This window comes from Myiozetetes cayanensis, unplaced genomic scaffold (assembly GCF_022539395.1).
Source record: "Myiozetetes cayanensis isolate MyiCay16 unplaced genomic scaffold, myiCay2020 scf20-37, whole genome shotgun sequence".
Classification (NCBI taxonomy): Eukaryota; Metazoa; Chordata; class Aves; order Passeriformes; family Tyrannidae; genus Myiozetetes; species Myiozetetes cayanensis.
The window spans coordinates 10,874,958-10,893,870 of record NW_026087412.1 but is presented as its reverse complement, the minus strand read 5'-3'; the positions used below and the strand labels follow the sequence as shown (position 1 = coordinate 10,893,870).

Sequence of the window (18,913 nt, the reverse complement as noted above, 5' to 3'; positions counted from 1 at the left end):
CCATTATCAGGTTTCTGAGTTTCCCAGCTGTTTTAACTGCTATGCTATAAAATTTGACTCCTCTCTAAAATCTTGAAGCTTGTACCATGGCTGTAACAGCAGTGTTACTACTACAGCACCAAGTGAAATACAGCTGTGGCTTGAGCTGAACAGCTCTAAGAGCAAACAGATCAATCTGCAAATGTGGGAATGCTAAGGAATAACACAGAGCTGTGGTTTTGTCACAAGCACTTCACAAGTGTCAGTGCTTGCTTTGGCTGTGAATGGAGCAAATCTAGTATGAGAGTGAGTGTTTCATTACCTGTTGGAAAATACCACACGTGTTTAAGCAGCAGGAAGGATTTTTTTTGAATGAACATCAGTGTTAGGTAGTATTTGCCCTCTTGTAACATTGTCAGATCCAAAGGTCTGGTGAAACGATCTTCCCTGCCAGTTTCCCTCAGAAAATGTCTGTCTTGAGGCAGGCAAAGGGCCAGAATGTTTAAAGACAAAGGGATGTCTTTTCCAGGCCTTTCCTTGCAGCCCTGCTACCTCCCCATCTGATTTTCTTTACAGATTTGGAGGAACACTCTCTTCACTTTACCTATGCACTCTAATGTGAAAGTACACGTTTCCTTTGCCTTTATTTGCAGCAGCTAAATACTGTTTTCTTTGTTAAAAGCTTGTCCTTTCAGTGTGCTGAGGGTGTCTCCATTTGTGAGATAACCTTTCACGTGTGTTGTATTGATTGCAATATCTTAACAAATGAAGCATTGTTGTTAAATGCCCATTTTCCTTAAGGTCAAAATACTTCAATTGTGAGGCAAGGCATCTGCCAATGATTTCCTCCCTGATTTGCCCCATATATATTGTGCTTTTTTTCCCTGACTAATCTACCTATTCAGTGAATTGAAAAAAATTAATGGGAGCTCTATGCCAAGTTTTCAGTCAAACGCACTTGGTTGCAAATATTTTGGCAGGGTATAGAGGAGGGAGTGTTGTAATATCTGTGAAAAATTATATCAAATGTCACTTTCCTTCTGTGAAGGTTCACATAGAATAGATGCTCTTCACAGCAACATTTAAAAGCCCTTGATCCTGTGCAGTGGACCATTGCAAGTATAAATAGTCCCAGCCATGTGCGTGGGAAACTGTTCCTTTCCTAAAGCTTGGGAGTGCACAGCAGCTCACTTTTCAGCCTGCTCTAGTGTTAGCAGCAGGACATTGGGAAAATCCTTTCACAAAATGAGAGAAAAGAAAACTGCTGAGAGCTCAGAGAGGGTCCTGAATGAGTTTGGTTACCTTGCAGCTCTCTTGGCCATCCACGTGAAGGCAAGGTGAGCCCTTCTGCCTGGGTTAGGGAGCTGTCTCTGCCACAGATGTTGCCTTTTTGAACATGAAATAATGTCTAAGCATCTGTTCCCACAAACTGGCTGCTCTGTTCCTCAGCACAATTAGGAAATGGCAAGAAAGTCCCCAGTGGGATGTATTTCACGGCAGCAAACCCAAGAAATGTTGTTCTCCCATATTTTACCACGAGATCACATCTTGATCCCTGTCTATGGAGAGATCTTGACAGGCTGGATCGATGGGCTGAGGACAACTGCATGAGGTGCAAGAGGGTGAAGTGCTGGGTGCTGCACTTGGGTGACAACAGCACCATGAAGCACCACAGGCTGGGGGAAGAGTGGCTTGAGAGCTACTCAGCAAAAAGGAACCTGGGGCTATTGCCTGTTTAAAAGTGAGAGTGATTTAGAGCTGAATAAATAAGGGACAATAGTATTTCCCAAAGAGTTTAGGCATAAACCCATAACATTTAACAAATAAATAGTTCACTGGAGATATTTGTGAATTGTTTAGCCAGCTCTACATTCTGAACAAACACAGCCTGATGCAAAACTCAGGGTAGTCAATACCTTCCTAAAGACTTCAGCATATTTTGGATCAGGCATTACAAGGAAAAAGGAAATTGACATAGAATTTATCTGAAAGTGGTTCCATAAGATCTTGACGAGTTGTTCTCGTTTTGTGATGTGTACAAATTGCATTCAACCGGTGCCAAACACGTTTTGTAAAGTGTATTGACTGATCGAAGACAGTTTGTAAACAGAAAATTTTAGCCTTTCCACCCACTTGTTGTGTGGGTGTAACTTTTGGGCAAATCACAATTTGGAGAAAGCCAAAGTTTTTAAGGGGTAAGAAATTAAAACTAAATGTATCATATTAAATGTGATTAAAAAATTAATTTTTAACAAGAAACGGGAACTTAAAAAGCTTGAAATTCTTTTCGGTCCTCGAGGAGACTGATTTATTGAGTTTTATAATTAATAGTAATAAAACACACCTTGTTGAAAGAATTTTTTTTCTACGATTACAAATTTGATACAACCAGAAAGGTGACATCAGTTGGGGCATATGAATGCATATGTCTTATGGGTTTAAAAAGTAGACAAACACAAGATAAAATATACAATAAAACATCTTCAAAAGTGTGGATTTTTCTACTGTAGTCCTGCAGTTCAAGGACAAATGAGTTAACAGCAATCCCATGACCTTTTCTTCATGAAAACGTCTGACTGGCTGATCACAAGGTCTCGTACAAGGTCTAATTTAGGAGCCTGATGGCAAAAATCAAGAATTGCTAACATTTGTCATTTTATTGGCAATGTAATTTTTAGAATGCTTCTTTCCTGAGAGGCTTCTGTGTAATGACTGAACAATCACTGATGGAGTTCAGATTTGAGAGTTGCTCTAGGATTTTTGATTGCCTCACCTAAAAAAGGCTTTTTGCCTTTGTGCTAATGAGAATTTATTTCAAGAGCTTGAACAGCTCATTTATTTTGCTAGGTGAGAGGACATGTTTTTATTATTTTAAGGAAAACTGAACCAGACTCTCAGCTGATGTACCAACAGAACAGCTTAATTTTACTTGTTCCAATGAGACTGTGATGTTCTCTATTGATCCCAGCTCAACCCCAGGTCTATGTGCTTTTTTTGAAGTGTTGTTCACATATAAGATGTTCTGAACTGTATTCTCTCACATCAATTAGCTTGTTTACAAGAGCTGGTAATTGCATTTGTCCGTGGAAACTTATGGATCAGAGCACAGTTTCAGGCAATTAGGTTCTGTTTTTGAAACTCACTGAATTATACAACCTGAAGTTCCTTTCTCCTCTGATTTTGATGGATTAACTGATTTATCATACTTTAATCTTAAAGTAAAACTGTATGTATAATACAGTCATACTTACAACTCTTTTGGTTGTGTCATGACTACTTGTTTAATTCTTAAGTATTCATTCTGATAAGTCAGGATGTATAATGTTTAGTTGAGATGAATGATTAGATGTTACATGTACAGCTTGCTATCAATTTTAAAATAAGCAGGAAAGTATAGGATTTCAGAATTTAAGTTTTACAATTTGAAAAATTGTTCTGTTTGTGCACTCCCAAAGCCATCAGGGGGTTTAGGGAGATGAGCTAAGACCTACTGATACAGTGGGCAGCAGATCTGCATCTCCCTCAGCTGTGTCTGGGATTGTGCAGCCACACCACATGGAAGAGACACTCTTGTCAGAGCCCATTTGTGTCCTCAGGTGGGGCAGGAATGCCAGGACAGCCTTGCATAGATAATTGGTAGGATGATTGGGCTTTTCAGAAAAACAACACTGTTAATATGGAAATGCCCCCACTGCTACATATCCACAGGTGATAAGAAGAGTGTGACTGTGTGGTTAATTACAGGAGGCCATTTCCTCTGCATATTTCTAGAAGCAGGACTGGAAGGAAGGTCCAACACTTCTAATGACTCTCAGAGACCATTTAACTCATTTCTCTGGGGAATCAGAGGGGGTACTGGCAATTTTCTCTATTTCAGTTTTTGCAGTTACTAAGACTGTTTAGGGAAACATCATCTCCTCTTTGTGTTGGGATGCTATTATATAGTTGTTGTTTGTGACTAATCATGCCTCAAGGACAGAGTTACATTCCCTGGTGGAAGGGTATGTTGCCATGTGAGATATCACAAGTTTGGTGCAACTGGTTTTTTGTTTCAATCTCACTTTCTCTCACACTGTCATTCAGCCTCAGGAGAGGCATGGTATTACATTTAAACTGCAGATTTACACAGCAGCAATTTGTCAGTTAACCTGAAAGAAGCAGGTGTGATGCTTCAGCTCATAACAAGGATGTGATTCCTGGCTGAACAAAGCCTGACATGCTTCTAACTGGCTTGTTTACACCACCAGCGCTGCTGTTTCGGCAGCCTCGCTCTCCAGTAGCTCATATTAATTGGGAACTGCAGCCAGGAGGAATCCAGTGTCTCTGTAAATTGTTGGTTGCTGAATGATGCATGTGACACTGAATCACACCTTACCTGTGGTACAGTAAGAAACGCAGCACTTGGCACACAGACCTGTGGCTCCTGCAGCTCCAGCTCTGGGACAGGGAATATCCCCTGTAAAGCACCGCACTCCTTTGTTGTCTCTGGGGGTTTCTGAGGAGGAGCTGGGCATGCTGTGACTGAGGAGCAGCAGTGGCACAGATTTGCACTGCAGCAAGCACAGCACTGTCAGCTGGTCACCAGCTCTGGGTACTAACTACGAACTGTAACGTGGTAAAGCAAAACAACTCTCCTCACCTATCTATCTGTTTTTTAAGGGTTTGCTCTCTCCACTTCATTTCATGCCTTTGTATCTATTTCCCTGCTTTTTTTGCCTCCCTGTCACCTCTGTCACTTGTCCTTTTCAGCCACCGTAAAGTACTATCTCATCATCAAACTCAGTCTTTCAAGTATTTTCCTTCATGCTTTCACTGCCTTATTTTTTATGACAATGCCAGTCTTTGGCCTTCTCTTGGCTTCTGACTCAGTGTTCATTTTTAGGTCTCTTTTCATTCTCCTCTGAGTGTTAAATCTCTGGTCCATCTTTCAGACCCCTTAAATCCACACTTCTGTCCCTTTCATGCTTCTGAAATGCTGACCTGATGTTTGTCATCTCTTTTTGACTTTTTTGTCTTCTAAGTTTTATTCTTCTACCATCCTCAAACAATAGCAGAAAAACTTGCTTTTAAGCCTTTTATCCCAAATTTAATTCTTCTCGAATATCTTTCATTTCCTTAAAACTAATCTGAGGTGCACTAAACCTTTCTCATTAGCTCTGGGTATTTCACTGTTGTGACACTCTTCTCATTCCTCTTGTCCCACCTATTAGTCCTCTCTTTTGAGACTGAAGTCAAAATGGAGCCTTCATTTCATGAACTCAGTGGCTTTTGATCAATCCCTACAACCCTCCTCCCTGTATCCACAGAGAACCTCTTTCCCACTCTGTTGCAAATGTCACATCTTCATCTTGTCTCTCTTAGACAATGAGAGGAGGGAAAGTGTTGCTACATATTTGTTAAGCCTTGTGTACCTCTCCAAACTATACAAGAAAATCTCATATTTATCTATTATTAAAAAGAATCTCCAATCCTGTTGGCTCATCTCAATATAAATGCAACAGAATAGTACTCAATATATTTGCTTTGCCAGGAAGAGAAAATTAATATTTTATTTCTTTTATTGAATAAATAATGTTTTGTAGGACTCCCATCCTTTGAGGTCTAGAGGCACTGCATTAATTACCACCTTAGCCCTATTCCCTTCCATCCTCCCAGTGAACCAAAGGAGAATCACAGATGTGCTTCTGCTGTTTCTGATTAAACAAATCCTTTGAGAATTTATTTCAATCTCATATGAATTTTTGAAGTTCACAATTAGTTCTGTGAGTGATTTTTTTGTCCTCACATTTGCTTAGATAAATGTGTGCTTGGATAAATGCAGGCTTGCACACTTGTGGTAGCCTTCTTGAAGATGGTAAGAGAGCAGTTGTAAGTCTCCAGCTGTTGCAACTTCTTTCCCTAGCTCTCTTTTTATTTGGGCCTCTTTAATAGCTATTGTTAGCATCTTTATCAAATGAGGAATGTCATTCCAGTAAGTTCTCCACATGTTCCTCTCTGGCTGCTCTGCCACGTTAATCTGCTTTCTGTAATGAAGATGACTGGAAGCCATCTACCCACTCAGTGCAGCACTCCAGGGTTTTTGAAACACTTTGGGGAGCGTATTTATTTAAACATTACCAGAAATGCAAAATGAATGTCAGCCTTTTCACAGAATAGCCTTGAGTAGGTTCATTTTGTGAAAAGCTCTCTGTGAAATCTCACTGCTTGCTAAGAGAAGAGTAAAATGTTTTCTGGGGAAAGGAGACAGCAGATAAGGAGTCATCAAACACTAGGAAATTAATCATGACTGGATTTCCCTAATTAATCAACATTTCAAATATATTAATGTTCTTGCACAGTTTCTGTGAACCTTATTTTTTATTGTATTTTTTTCCAGTGATTCCGAGCCCTTTGGTGCCAGTAAGACTTGTCATCTATGAATACAGGATGACTCTTCATAGAAATAAAAAGCAGCTATTACAGGAAAGGGAAGAGTTATGCCAGGAAAATTACTTATTACAATTTTCCTACTTTTTCTGCAGCAGAGTGTTTAAACTTTTAAGCCTATTATTCATTATCAGACTGGTGGATGGGTTCAGTATCTCATTGATTACAAAGTCAGCAATGTATTTACCAGGGAGAATGACATAGTACAGCCACTAAATACATGTCATGCCAGCCTAAAGACTGCAAGGTTAGCAGACTATTTACTTATTTACTATTAGCAGACTATTTACTTTGATATATTCTTAACAGTACTGAAAGAGTCACACAGTGTGTTTCAGGTCTTAGACTTCAAGGTTATTTACTCTTTTTATATAAAGTCCTGCTAGATGTAAAACCAAAGCAGTAACCAAAACAGCAGAAGTCAAGCTCAGGACTCTCTTGTTCTTTGCAAATTAAACTCCAGGGCTACTTTTACCTTTCTGCAGGCTCTGAATTTCCTGGTCTCTAAATATCTAAAGGTCAAGGAGGTTTGGATTCCCTCAGGCTATGATAGCCCTGAAACCTCTACTTCCAACTTCTTGTCCGAGTGCTTTAACTTCCAGACACTGCAGCCCTGTATTCCTCTGCTGTTTTTAGGAAAATATTCCTGATGAATTCCTGATTCTTAGAATACTGGTGTATGGTGCCTCATTTGGGGTTGGGTCTGCTTGTAAGAGGTGCCTCCCTTCACACCTGGGGCTTGTGAAAGAGTGAAGTTTTAGTATAAAAGTGGTGATAGTGCTTTGCCCAGAGAACTGAGCACTGTGCCTTTCTTCAGAGCTGAGAAAACTGAGTCACTTGCTCATGTTCTTGGCTATCAGAGGAGGGAGAAACAAGGGCAACACAGAGTGATTAAAGGAAAGAACCCCAGTGGGACAGTCTTAGCCATACTGCTGCCTTTAAATGTACGGATCTGTCCCACTTAAGTCAAAGTTAATCAGAAGTGGAGAACTTTTGTGACAGGGGAAAAATTAAACATTCACTTGAATGTTTTTGTAAATTAAAATGCTGACTATATTTTTATTCAGTTGAAGATGGACCTCTTGGAGGAAGCCAAATATTAGACTGTTTGTAGTGGAATGTTTAATGAGATTGTATGTCTTCACAGACAAAACAGCCCAAATTAGGATCAGGGACAAATCTGAGGATATATTCTAATTTTCCACTTACACTGTACTTATATTTTGCTTTTACAAAACCTCATGAACTTCTGGTAGTAATTTCTAATAGTCATTAGTACCAGGTAATGTAACAGCTGTACATTAGTAAATAATTAGCCTGTATAGAAGTTACCATGATTTTCATATAATAAGATGTGATTGTAATGAGTTTTTCTACCCATCCTCATTATTGCATGGGTTGGTAACTGCTTGCTGTAAGTTACTTTCCAAAGTGTATGTATTAAATCTTATCATTCAAACAAATGAAAATTATAGAAAGGAGCCTTAGCACTGTTTCTTGGCCAGGGGTTTTTAACAGCACTTGTGAAAGATTCTTTATGACAGATATAAAGACATGTTACTAAAATACTTTGTCTTTCTGGAAACCTATCACAGTCTATAAATGTCTCCCAAAATAATGCTGAGAGCATTCTGATATTGCCATCCCAAATATATACTTTTTTTCCTTGTCTTGAAACAAACCACAGAAAATCTTTGGTTTGGACTGTCAGGAATCACATTCACGCCTAAAGGGAGATATTTGACTTCCATCTGTTTGGGGGTTGTTTTCTTACTTTTTTTTCCTTTTTTTTTTCTTCTAGTCTCCTAATTTTTTAACTAGCTTTTTCTTTTCAAGGAACCTTATTTAACCTTCTTTCTGAGTTTTGAGCATCCAAGCAAAACACAAAGAACCATCAAAGTACCAGCAAAAGGATTAGCATAATTTAAAAGTAGAAATTCATCCTCTCACTCTAACAGAAAATTTGATGTCTTTGTTCACATTGTGTTATCCCTCATGTACTTATTAATTTATGTTGCTGTGTGAATGACCATGAACTCCCCAACTTTGTCTTCTTTGGCATTCCCACAGCGCAGACCCCGCTGTCTGCTGCTGGAGTCTGGCGCTCTTAACATGAGGAGGATCACTTGAGGTTTGGGAGCATGTCTTTCATTCATTCTGCTAAGGATCAGTTTGTCTTCTGCAAATACATTGTGACTCAGAATCACGGGAGAAAGCTTCTGTGGGCAATTGTTTTCTGTTATTTTTATTCAGTACCTTAAACCACTTGCGTATTTTGTGCTTTTCCATTCATGGTTCCAGTTGCTAGAACGGTTTTGTTTTCAGCTACAGGATATGGGTAAAATACACATATTTCAGTAATTCTCTAAGTTCTTTAGTTTAGTGTTAAGGCATATTTTGGTAACTGAAATGAAAAATAATGCATCTAAAAGGTTCTGTTGATCTGAAGCCAGTAATAAATATGCTACTATTTACAGAAGTGAGCATTAATTTTGGGCACTGAAAGTAGTAAACAGCAGAGTCCAACTTCCAGCAGCCACCAGGCACTCCTTAGGAAAAAACTCCTTAACTTGGGATGTAAGGTGGATCTATCAGCCAGAAGCACTGATCCAACCTGTGGTGCTTTCCATCCTGCCTGAGACCAAGAGTGACCTTCATAGAGGGACCACTCTGATCTCAGGTCCATTCCCTGGATTAATTGTTAATTCTGGTGCTAGTTCAGTAGTTTTGTTGCTGATACTTGAAAAGGTTTCCCAGGCTGTTTATCTTACAAAAAGTTGTTATTTGAGGAATAGACATTCTGGGATACAAACAGGCCAAGAGAGACATCATTTTAGGGAACACACTGATTGTAGGAAAGTACCTGAGAATTCTTGGCCTCGTCGTTTCCACCTGGGGGAGGCTGTGGAAAATACCACATTTTCTGTTGCATAGGATTCACATTTTCTTACCATTTTTGGGTTTTAAGGTTAAAACAGAAATAAGGGCTTGAAATGATGAAGTGGGGATGTTGGTGAAAGAAAGGTTCAAATGAAGAAGTCCAGAGAAGTACAACTCTAGTATATAGAAACTAATTAAAACCAAGTACTCTTGGAGTTGTCTCCCATAGTCTTGTATAAACCGGGTCAGATTCACCTTTTAGCTGTACTGGAATGACTTCTTTCTGTGTAGGAGGAGAGTGATCTATTTTGGAGGTATCTTCCTCTGCTGAGGAACTGATAAAGTACTGAAGGTGTTTTCTTAACGGAGCTTGCATTTCACCATCCATTTATATAAGGAGGATTGATACCTTTTTTTGACAATCTGTCATGAGGTAACACTTCTAAGGAAGTGCCAAGGATCTTTGAGCACTGATTTAAGGAAATATGTGCTTCAGCATTTGAAATAAGGAAGAACAAACTTTCCTTCCCACAAAAAAATCTCACATCCTAAACTGAAAATGTGTGCTGTCCTTCTGTGAGCAGATACCACTAGCTTTATTGTAGAACAAGCACTAGGTTCTTTGTCCCAGCTGTAAAAACTGTGATGTTCTATCTAGTAAAACATCCTTTTAATTTCCTTTTTGTTTATAAATCTTTCCATTTCTTCTCTCAAGTAAAACAGTTTTTGTAATTCTTCTGCATTCTGGACACAGTGAAGTAAAAAAGAATTATTTGTACTGCCACAGTCATGCTGGGTTTTGTTAGACAGTGGTGAGAAACAGTGTTTGTTTTGGATGTGGTGTGTACTAATGCATGACTGCTTACATTAACTATGCACAAATTTATCACCTTTATTGATTGTATTGTTGTCTCTACTTTTTGTGCCAAGTTCTGTTCTGCTTTACTTTGCCATGAAGAGCTACAGATGCAACTGGCTGCAAAACAGGACCTGAGGTGAAGATTGGGAAATCCTCACAAGCTTAGCTGGGGAGCAGTAATACAGCCTAAGGAGAAAACTTGTGTGGAGGCCATCAGCTAGTGTTGTTTCATTAGCATGTGTAGTAGGAGCAAAAAGAGATCTCTGACAGTCTTTGAAGCCCTAATGCAGTGAAATATCTTCCCTTGAATGGCACCACATGAACTTCTCCTGTATTCTGTGGCACAGAAAACCCCTACCCTGTCTTGGAGTCAGGAATAATGGGGCTTGGGTTATTATGACTTGTCTCTTTGTATTCCTTCTCCTCTTGCTTTCTGCAGAAACACGAGCATTTTTTGGCTAACCTGCTGTTTTATTGGGGTTGTCGGCTGGCTTGGTGCTAAAGGTTTTGCAACAAGAGTGAAAGGCACTTCCTTCCTTGTATGAATTCATGAAAGGTTAGTATAACGGTTCTTAAGTCCTTTTTTCCCCACAAGTCTTCCTACAGCAGTAATTATTCTTCTCTGTTCCCCTAAAGATAAGTCTTTCATGATTAAATAAAAAATCTTGTTAAAAGTGACATTATATATTACATGTGCAAACTTTGCAGTGAAGCAAAAGGACCAGCAATAAACTCCTGTTTCTGTGCAATATCCTTCATTCCTGTTTTGCTAAATCCCATCATGTTTCCAAAGCAGTGCCTGCTGCTCTCAAACAACACATGCTGTTACCTGCTCCGTGCTAGACCAGCTGGCATATTCATGACCAAGGAGATTGGCAGGACAGGGCAGTGGGAAGGAGGAATGCCTGGTGTAAAGGGAATTGACCTGCAAACATACTTTTGACCATGATTTATTCCATAAACAGCTTTATACCTCACTGTCTCCTCAGCTCTGGGACTGCTGCATGGGCTCTAGAACTGCAGCACAATCTCACATTAAAATGTTTATCTTTCCAACACTGTGGTGATATTAGGAATTATTTCTTTTGCTATTCATGAACAGGATAGAACCTGTAAGACCAAATATGCTGCTGTGTGTACAGGAATGCTAAGACATACTAAAACTAAAGCCAAATTTTCCGAGTCCAAGTTATGGTTCCCCAAAAAATAAGAAGCAACTTTGCTCCAAATGATAAATGCCTGGCAGGCTCTTCTTAATGCCATTAGTCACTTATTTCCCAAGACTTAATTCAGTGGCATGTCATATGCAGCAAAGCCACGGCCAAAATGCTGTACAGCAGCAACCCACTATTTTTGGATATTGGCAGTGGGATCTCTTTTCCCTGGATTACGAATAGCTTTTTATGATTTTACTTCCCACTTCACAGTGGCTAATGCAGGACTGTTTTACTGTAAACTAAATATTCACAGTGTGTACAAAATATGGCATTCACAGGAAGATGCAGGGTGAGTTATAGGAGCCTCTTCATACAAACAATGTGTTGGTATAATGTATCAACAAAATGAAGTAGAGAGTGTTATCAGTTCTCTTGTAAATTCTGGATTAATTTCATTCCAGATGGTGACAGGATTAATGTATTGCCAGAATTGCCTCTAGTCCTTTTTTGATGATTAATAGCTTATCTGCATTCCTTTCACTCCGGAGTAAAGCAACACTAATAACTTAAGTAGTGGGAAGTTTCCTGTGGAAACACTAATTGCAAAGCAAGGATCCCGTTGTGGGGAATGCCAAAGGGAGTTTGGACTTTCTGGACAGTCCAAGACCTTTAAGAAAATTGACTTTAACATATATACACACACAGATTGCTGCTTCTCTGAGTTACCTATCAGATGGTTTATTTAACAATCTGCAGTGAGGGGAAAAGTGCCTTACTGGGCATGGAGATATAGAACCTGGGAGAGAAATTTACAGTCCAGATGAACAAAAATCAATGAGTACTTCAGATGGTAGATAAGGTTAAAGCTGCTATATTCCACTTGTTCAAGTCACAGGATAAAGCTTAATAATCTGGTTGTTCTAAAAGCAGCTTCCTTGTGTCTTGAATAATTGATTTTTTTGAGGGAGAAGCAGATCTACTACTGCTCAGAACCTCTTCTGCTCAAATTTAGGGCCCTGATGTTCTGTGAACACAGGATTTCACAATACCAGCTCTGCTGGCTGTGGAGAAAACAGGAACTGAGCGCAGCTGGGCAGGGTCTGGCCACAGCAGAGGAAGGTCCTCGTCACATCTGTCACCAAAGTGGACTGAGGGGAGCAGAAGGGGGCACTGCTGCTATTCCAGCTGAAAGAGAGGTCAGTGGCTGACCTCACTGCTGGCTCTAATTGATTTTGAGAAGAAAGGCTCTAATTGTTTGTTTGTTTGTTTTTTTCTTTCTGAGCCAGTCTAAGGCCCCATTTTCCTGAAATCAAGTTAGATGACTTACATTATCCAGGAACAGTGTCCTGCACCAGATCTGCTCACTATACAGACAACCCAGAGGAGCATCTTCATCTAAGATCAGTGGGTTGGCTCCTTCTCCAGTACTTATCTGGCACCAGTAAGTACCGTCAGTGACTGTTGCTGAGTAGGGTTGACTACCCTGGGAAGAGAAGTGGCATGAGCCTAGAGCAACCTTTCAATCTCTAGGACGAACATTAAAGGATGGCTGGGGTGAGTCAGAAGCTGAGGTGATGATGTACCAACCTCTTTGAATGAGATAGTGAACCCTACATTTCTGGTCATAGTCTAAATGTGCTGCACTTGGTGAAACACAAGTACACAAAGCTGAAGTGAGACAGAGGACCCCGAGTCAGGATCCTGTTTTGGTTTAAAGCATTCTGTAAAGCTGCTTTTATTTCTTCTCAGTTCAGATTTAGAAGAGACAAGGGCAAAGACTGGGAAATCTGGTTCCTGAATAAATTTGATGCTGTTGAACTTGTTGGCCTAGGGGTTAGCTCTGTATTCTAACAACTCAGGTAAGGAGGAACCATACTGAATTATATAAAATCTTTTCCTGTTAAAGAGTCACAAACTTAGCCCATTCATTTCAGCTGTGAATAAGTCTCCGTTCTGTTACTAAAATGGCTCTGTTGTGTCATTTATCAACTCTGCAGTGCATGAATCATTTATCATGGATCTCTCTGTGGTCTGAATTTCTGTTGGACACTGCACCTTGTACCCTACTTTTTCAATGCTGCTTAGAGCTATTTGTGCTAATTTGAAGTATTATCTTCCTGCCGTTACACTTATTCTTTCAGAACTTCTTTTGAACAGCTTTCCAAAAGGAACCCTGCAGAGGTGAGACCTTCTTGATATAACTGTTTAATGCCAACTATCTCTCCCCACCTTTCACCTCCTATTGATGCCACTGCTAAACCAACAATGCCTAAATGGATACATAATTCATCAGACCTAAAGAAGAGTGGGAAATAATGGGAAATAATAGCTTGCATTTACAGTTCAAGAAAACTGCTTGTTAGTTGAGTTATTCTTTGAAAGTCTCAGATTTCGTTACAAAGGGAACTGATTTTAACCTGTGGACCTCTGGCATAGCGACTGTGGTCTCCAGGCAGCAGTAACACCATCCATCATGGTATTACTGAAGGTTATAATAAGGTTTCTGCTCTTTTACTTGAATTCAGGTGGCAGATTTACACTAGAACAACTAAGGATTTGCCCAGCTGTTTTCCCAGAACCACACATCCACTCATACTCGCTGCTCCTCAGTCTCACAGCACCGCATGATTTCTTCTGTGAAGCCTCTGACTGGGAAGTAGCTGAGTCTAACTTCCAAATCTGGGCCACACTGGAATGGTTGGAAAGTTTTGTAAAGGAAATGACTGCTCCAGGCAAGTAATGATTAAATAATAAAAATCTGGTCAGCTCAGCTCAAAGAAATTCTGCCCAGAAACTGCAGGCTCCATAGAAAGTTAAAATATTCAGTCCTTCCCTGCTAGTGCCTATCTCATGTTCAGCTGGTCAGTAGTGTTTGTACTTGAGGACTTTGACCACACTTGCTCATAAAACTGTGGGGTTTTGGTGTTTGAAACAGTGTCTGAAGTTTTTTAAAAGACCTTGTATTTAAGCTGTGTCCAAGCAGAATAGAAGGAGGCCAGTCCAGGAGTCTGTCCCTTTTACTTCTAAAGACTTGGCTCAACAGATCCAAGTCTGAACAAAGTCTCTCGGAAAAAAAGAACAATTAAATGGATCCTTTTGCTTCTGGCAGCAAACCTCTTCCTCAGTATTGCCCACTGCTTCCATTCATTAAAGACTTTGAACATGATACTGTGCTTGCCTCCTGCTACATTACTGTACAGGGTCCCTTTGCCTGCCTTTTTATCATCAGCTTCTATTTCTTTGTCTGCTGCACAGAGGCTTCTTGCAGCCCTAATGAGGATGTTATGAGCAAAATATTTTTCACGTGTTTCCAGAATTTAAAATAGTTTAATTTGATGTGTCAGATGGTTCCAGGGCTGCAAAGTTAGCAGAATGATTGCTTCTTGTTTGGGGATCTGGTAGTGGTGTCGTCATATAGAATTTTATCAGGTTAGTCAATATTAAATGGTTGTCATGCAGTATTCATTTCCTACTGTTGTTGAATCTTAAAATCAGAATGAAGCAAAATGACTATTAATTTTTTTCTAAGTCTTTCCTGGCTTCATTTTTACTACATTAAATGATCACAGCAGGTATGAGGCCTGATGAAGAAATGCAGCTTCCCTTTGGGCAGGACTCAATTATCTGGCTGTCTCCAAGTGGTGATGCATGTGCTTTGGGTAATGTTAATGTGATATCTGATGTATTCCACTTCTCCAGCAATATGAACTGCTATCACAGGAGGCAGTGAGGGTGGGGAGAAGGGAATGGGTTACTACAACAATGAGGCATTTATATTTGGAACCAGCATTGCCATGCCATTATCTGGATGTCTTTGAGTAAATTTCGGGATTTAACATCCATCAAGCTGCCTGACAACACTAAGCCTGCATTTGTGAAATGTCTCATAGGATAGAGGCATAAATCTGAGTTATCTACATAACAGGGATATTGAGTTATGTTGCACAGGAGAGGCCTCAAGCATAGCTGCTCTGGAAAGCATATCTGAGAACAGAGACCTAAAATACAGCTCGTTAATAAAAACAGTGTTGCTGTAAAACATAGCTCTAACTTTTAGCAGAAGGAAAGAAATAATTTTAGAATTATCCTTTTTGGCCACACACATAATGTGGCTCCCAGGGACATGCAATTCCTTGTGTAGAAGATGAACAAAACTTTAACAGATCTTGTCTACTACTTATGAAACTTATGAAATTCAAAGAACTGTATGTTTAGGTAGACTCGGTTGAAACTAATCATTCAGGCCTTAGCTTTTTACCTGTCTCAATTAGAAGCAAACCAAAATGTCAGGTTTATTTGACCTGATTGTCATTTTACTACAGCACTTCTATGCAGTGATATCATCTGGAAACTGATGGCATCTCACCAGCATAAAATGGATCTGACAAGAAGGAATCAGGACTATCACTGTGTCTTTTCCTCTGAGTTGTGTTGCCGTTGAGAATGGAATAAAACATTTGTTGGTATTTAAGGTAAAATAGCTATGATTTCTGCACTGGTACATAAAGCTCACATTTTCAGTAATATACTGAGATGATCTTTCCACTTATCAGAGAAAACATTGATGACTTTGGAGAAAACTGATATCAGTAGATAAAGTACACTTAAGACACTCAATGGGATATTTCAAGTCATTCTGTCTTCAGGACTTTCTATCTTTTTGTTAAGAAACTTGGAGTTGATTGAAGTAAATCATGATGTGAAAGAGCACTGGGTTGCAGCTGATTCTGTAAAAAGCCTGGTCAAGTATTTGCTCAAAACACTGGTGTTGTGGATGTATAATTGATTTTTTTTAATTTAAAACTTATGAAGCATTACTTTGTTTTTCACATAATATGACAATTACTTAATGGAACATGATCATAAACTGATGAGGCTGCTGGCCAGTGAGATTAGAGGATCCATAGACTGTTACCTCTTTGAAAACAACATAATGGGAAGCTCACACCCCTCTGATCCCTGCTTGTCCCCTAGATTGACTGCAGGAATGTTATTTAACTCCCTGATCCTAAGTACATTAGCATCTAGAGCAGTTAACCCCTGGTTTTCTGGAACATCATCCCTTATGGTTTGTTTTGAATCAGATACCCATGGTGTCTCACAGACACTTAACTGAGTCAGCCTGAGAGAGCCCTTCAAACACTCTGATGTCAGAAAGAAGTGGGAATGCAATTGCTGCCAGGGCTGTGTGAGCTCTGCCTCAGAAGCATGCTTAAATCTTCCCTCCCTTTTTAAAAGTCTTCACTGACATCATGCAAGTTATAAAAGGAGGAGCAGGTATGAAGTGAAAACACAACCTAGGCCTCCCATCATCCCTGGGGAGGGATCTGAATACAGTGCTGAAACTGGTGATTAGTGTGCACTTTGTTTTAAAGTGCCTAGAAAATCGTTGTTTGAATGCATTATCATAGACATGCAGTAATTCCAATCCATCTGAAACACAGGAATTGAACAGCCCAGAAATAACTCTGGTCTTATAAGTAGCTTCCACATTGTAAACATCTGCCTTTATTATGATTGAAGTACAATTAATTCATAAGAGGCATAAAACCATGTCTGCATCAAGGAGGATAAGCTTCACATAAAAATTACTAAGGTTCAATAATAAATAACACAAACACACATGATCAGAAGAAATCTAAAGAAACTTACCTCTGAATGGCTGAGATAAAGGGTTAATGCACTTACTGGTTATACTAAACAAGCAAGAAACAGTGTGAAAACTGATTAATTTAATATGTTAGAAAAAGGGGGAAAAAATAAGCCTTTATAAATGGAAAGAGAGAAAGCCTTGTCAGTTATTAATGCTTTCTTTTCTTGCTAAAAGAACAAACGCAACTTTGCCAGGGTTTTTTTTTTTTGCTCATAAATGATCAGGAACTCAACAATTTGTAATAGTCTTATCCTAAAAATAATTTTAATTACTGCAAAATGTGTAGAATACTTTCTAGAGGCACTGCTTCTTAGCTCATTATCTAATCATTACCTGATAGTTAGAACCAAGCCTTTATATGCACTGTCTAAAAGGGAAAAAATACTCTGCCTAAAATTTGGTGTGTTTGACAGTGCCACTGAGCTTTTGGAGGCTCAACCTAAACTGATCCCAAAATGAGGGAGGGGCAAACAGAGTTAAAATCCTGTGCTCTTAACTGTGTTCTGCCCCTTGGCTGAGGAGCAGAAAGATCTCTACAAAGGGGGAGAACTGTGTGTGGCCTTTGAGACCACACAGAGGGAACAGATCACACCTGGTGCTTTATTCTCATCGAAAAACCTAATCCTACCCAATCACCCTATGAAGCAGTTGAGTCAGAGCAGTCTTTCTCTAGGGGCTGTGGGAGTAGTATCACTGCAAAATTCCTTTTCAATTCCTAAAGTAACTCAGTATAATAATTCTTTCTGTTCTCTCATCATTTCTCCTCTGTTTTCTCTTCCACTTAGAGTTTTCCTTGTTGAGTCTATGATTGAAGACAACAGAGTGATAGAAACTGCATACCTGGAAAACAAGTAAAGGCACTCCTGATCAGCAGCAGTATAATGTAAGTGTGAGGAGCTGCAGGAATTACAGGCCCTAGATAGCAGACTTTTTCTACTTTAATAATGAAATGGCTGTGACTTACAGGGATCATCTACTCCATGCACTAAGGAATGTTGACATGTGACCAGGTCAGCATGAATAAGTGTATGAAGTACTTAATGGAAATAAAAAACTTCATATCCAAGCAGGAAATGGTTGTTGCATTTGTAGCTGTTTGGTTGGGTTTCTTCTGGTTGTTTATGATTTGTGTTGGATTTTTTGGTGGGTTTTTTGTTTGGTTTGGATTGTCTTTTTGTGTGTGTTTGTGTGTTGGTTGGTTGTTTGGTTTTTTTTTTAAAGAAGTTTAGATCAGTTGCTTTGTGAATCAGTTTTAACAGAAAACTAAATAAACAAACCAAGTGTAATTTTGAGTACTAAAGGAACCAGCTTATTCATATTTCTGTTAAGTGCAATGGCTCTGAAATAGTGCCTCAGGTCTTGTTTTTAAATCCTTTATTTCACAAACAAAGAGTAGTGGAACTCGCAGAAAAGCAGATATTAATGTGGTTTGACAAGATGCTTTTGTGAGAATAAAAATGGGGGGAACCCACTCACCAAAACAAGCAAATGAAAAACCAGTAACGCTGTCAAACCAGAAATGCACATGTACTACTTAAAGCTGAGTGTTACAAGAGACTGTATAATAAATGTAAACCATGAGTTGAGTATATGCAGACTTCAATTCTTTCTCCTTTCACTAAGTTAAATTTTGCACTTGGACTGCAGCTGCTCTACTTGGAAGAACAGTTGTAACTGGTATGCAACACCACAGCTCAGATTAGCTTTCCTCCCAAAGCTGCAAAAGGTTTGAAATGATGCCACAAAAGTAACACAGCAAATGCAGCTTTGAACAAGGGAGTCAGTGTTTACAACCAGTGCATAAGCAAGTTGGAGTATAAAAGAACTTAATTAAAACCATCTTTGATGTTTGTGTTTATAGGTCATTAGTTTGCTGTATGTTGTGCAGATGTACTCAGCCTTTGCCAGAAAGGTCTCACTTGCATAATATGAGCTGTGATTTTTATTTGCAGCTACTTT

The 18,913-nt window shown here is 39.3% G+C and overlaps 2 long non-coding RNA genes across 7 annotated transcripts in view; both read left to right on the top strand.

Moving 5' to 3' along the window:
• The window catches only part of LOC126641035 (uncharacterized), a 45,875-nt gene extending 31,848 nt beyond the window's left edge, over positions 1 to 14,027 (top strand). For 3 of the 4 annotated variants that reach the window (XR_007629185.1, XR_007629187.1, XR_007629184.1), the window contains exons 9-10: positions 10,584 to 10,700; positions 13,827 to 14,027. This is a non-coding gene — a long non-coding RNA (uncharacterized LOC126641035). Of the gene's footprint in view, positions 1 to 10,583; positions 10,701 to 12,587; positions 12,761 to 13,826 lie in introns of those variants that run through there. The other variant, XR_007629186.1, reaches the window with a different exon arrangement.
• Positions 14,028 to 14,808: 781 nt separating this feature from the next.
• Positions 14,809 to 18,913, top strand: part of LOC126641036 (uncharacterized) — a 92,595-nt gene continuing 88,490 nt past the window's right edge. For 2 of the 3 annotated variants that reach the window (XR_007629189.1, XR_007629188.1), the window contains exons 1-2: positions 15,531 to 15,773; positions 17,740 to 17,837. This is a non-coding gene — a long non-coding RNA (uncharacterized LOC126641036). Of the gene's footprint in view, positions 14,961 to 15,530; positions 15,774 to 17,739; positions 17,838 to 18,913 lie in introns of those variants that run through there. The other variant, XR_007629190.1, reaches the window with a different exon arrangement.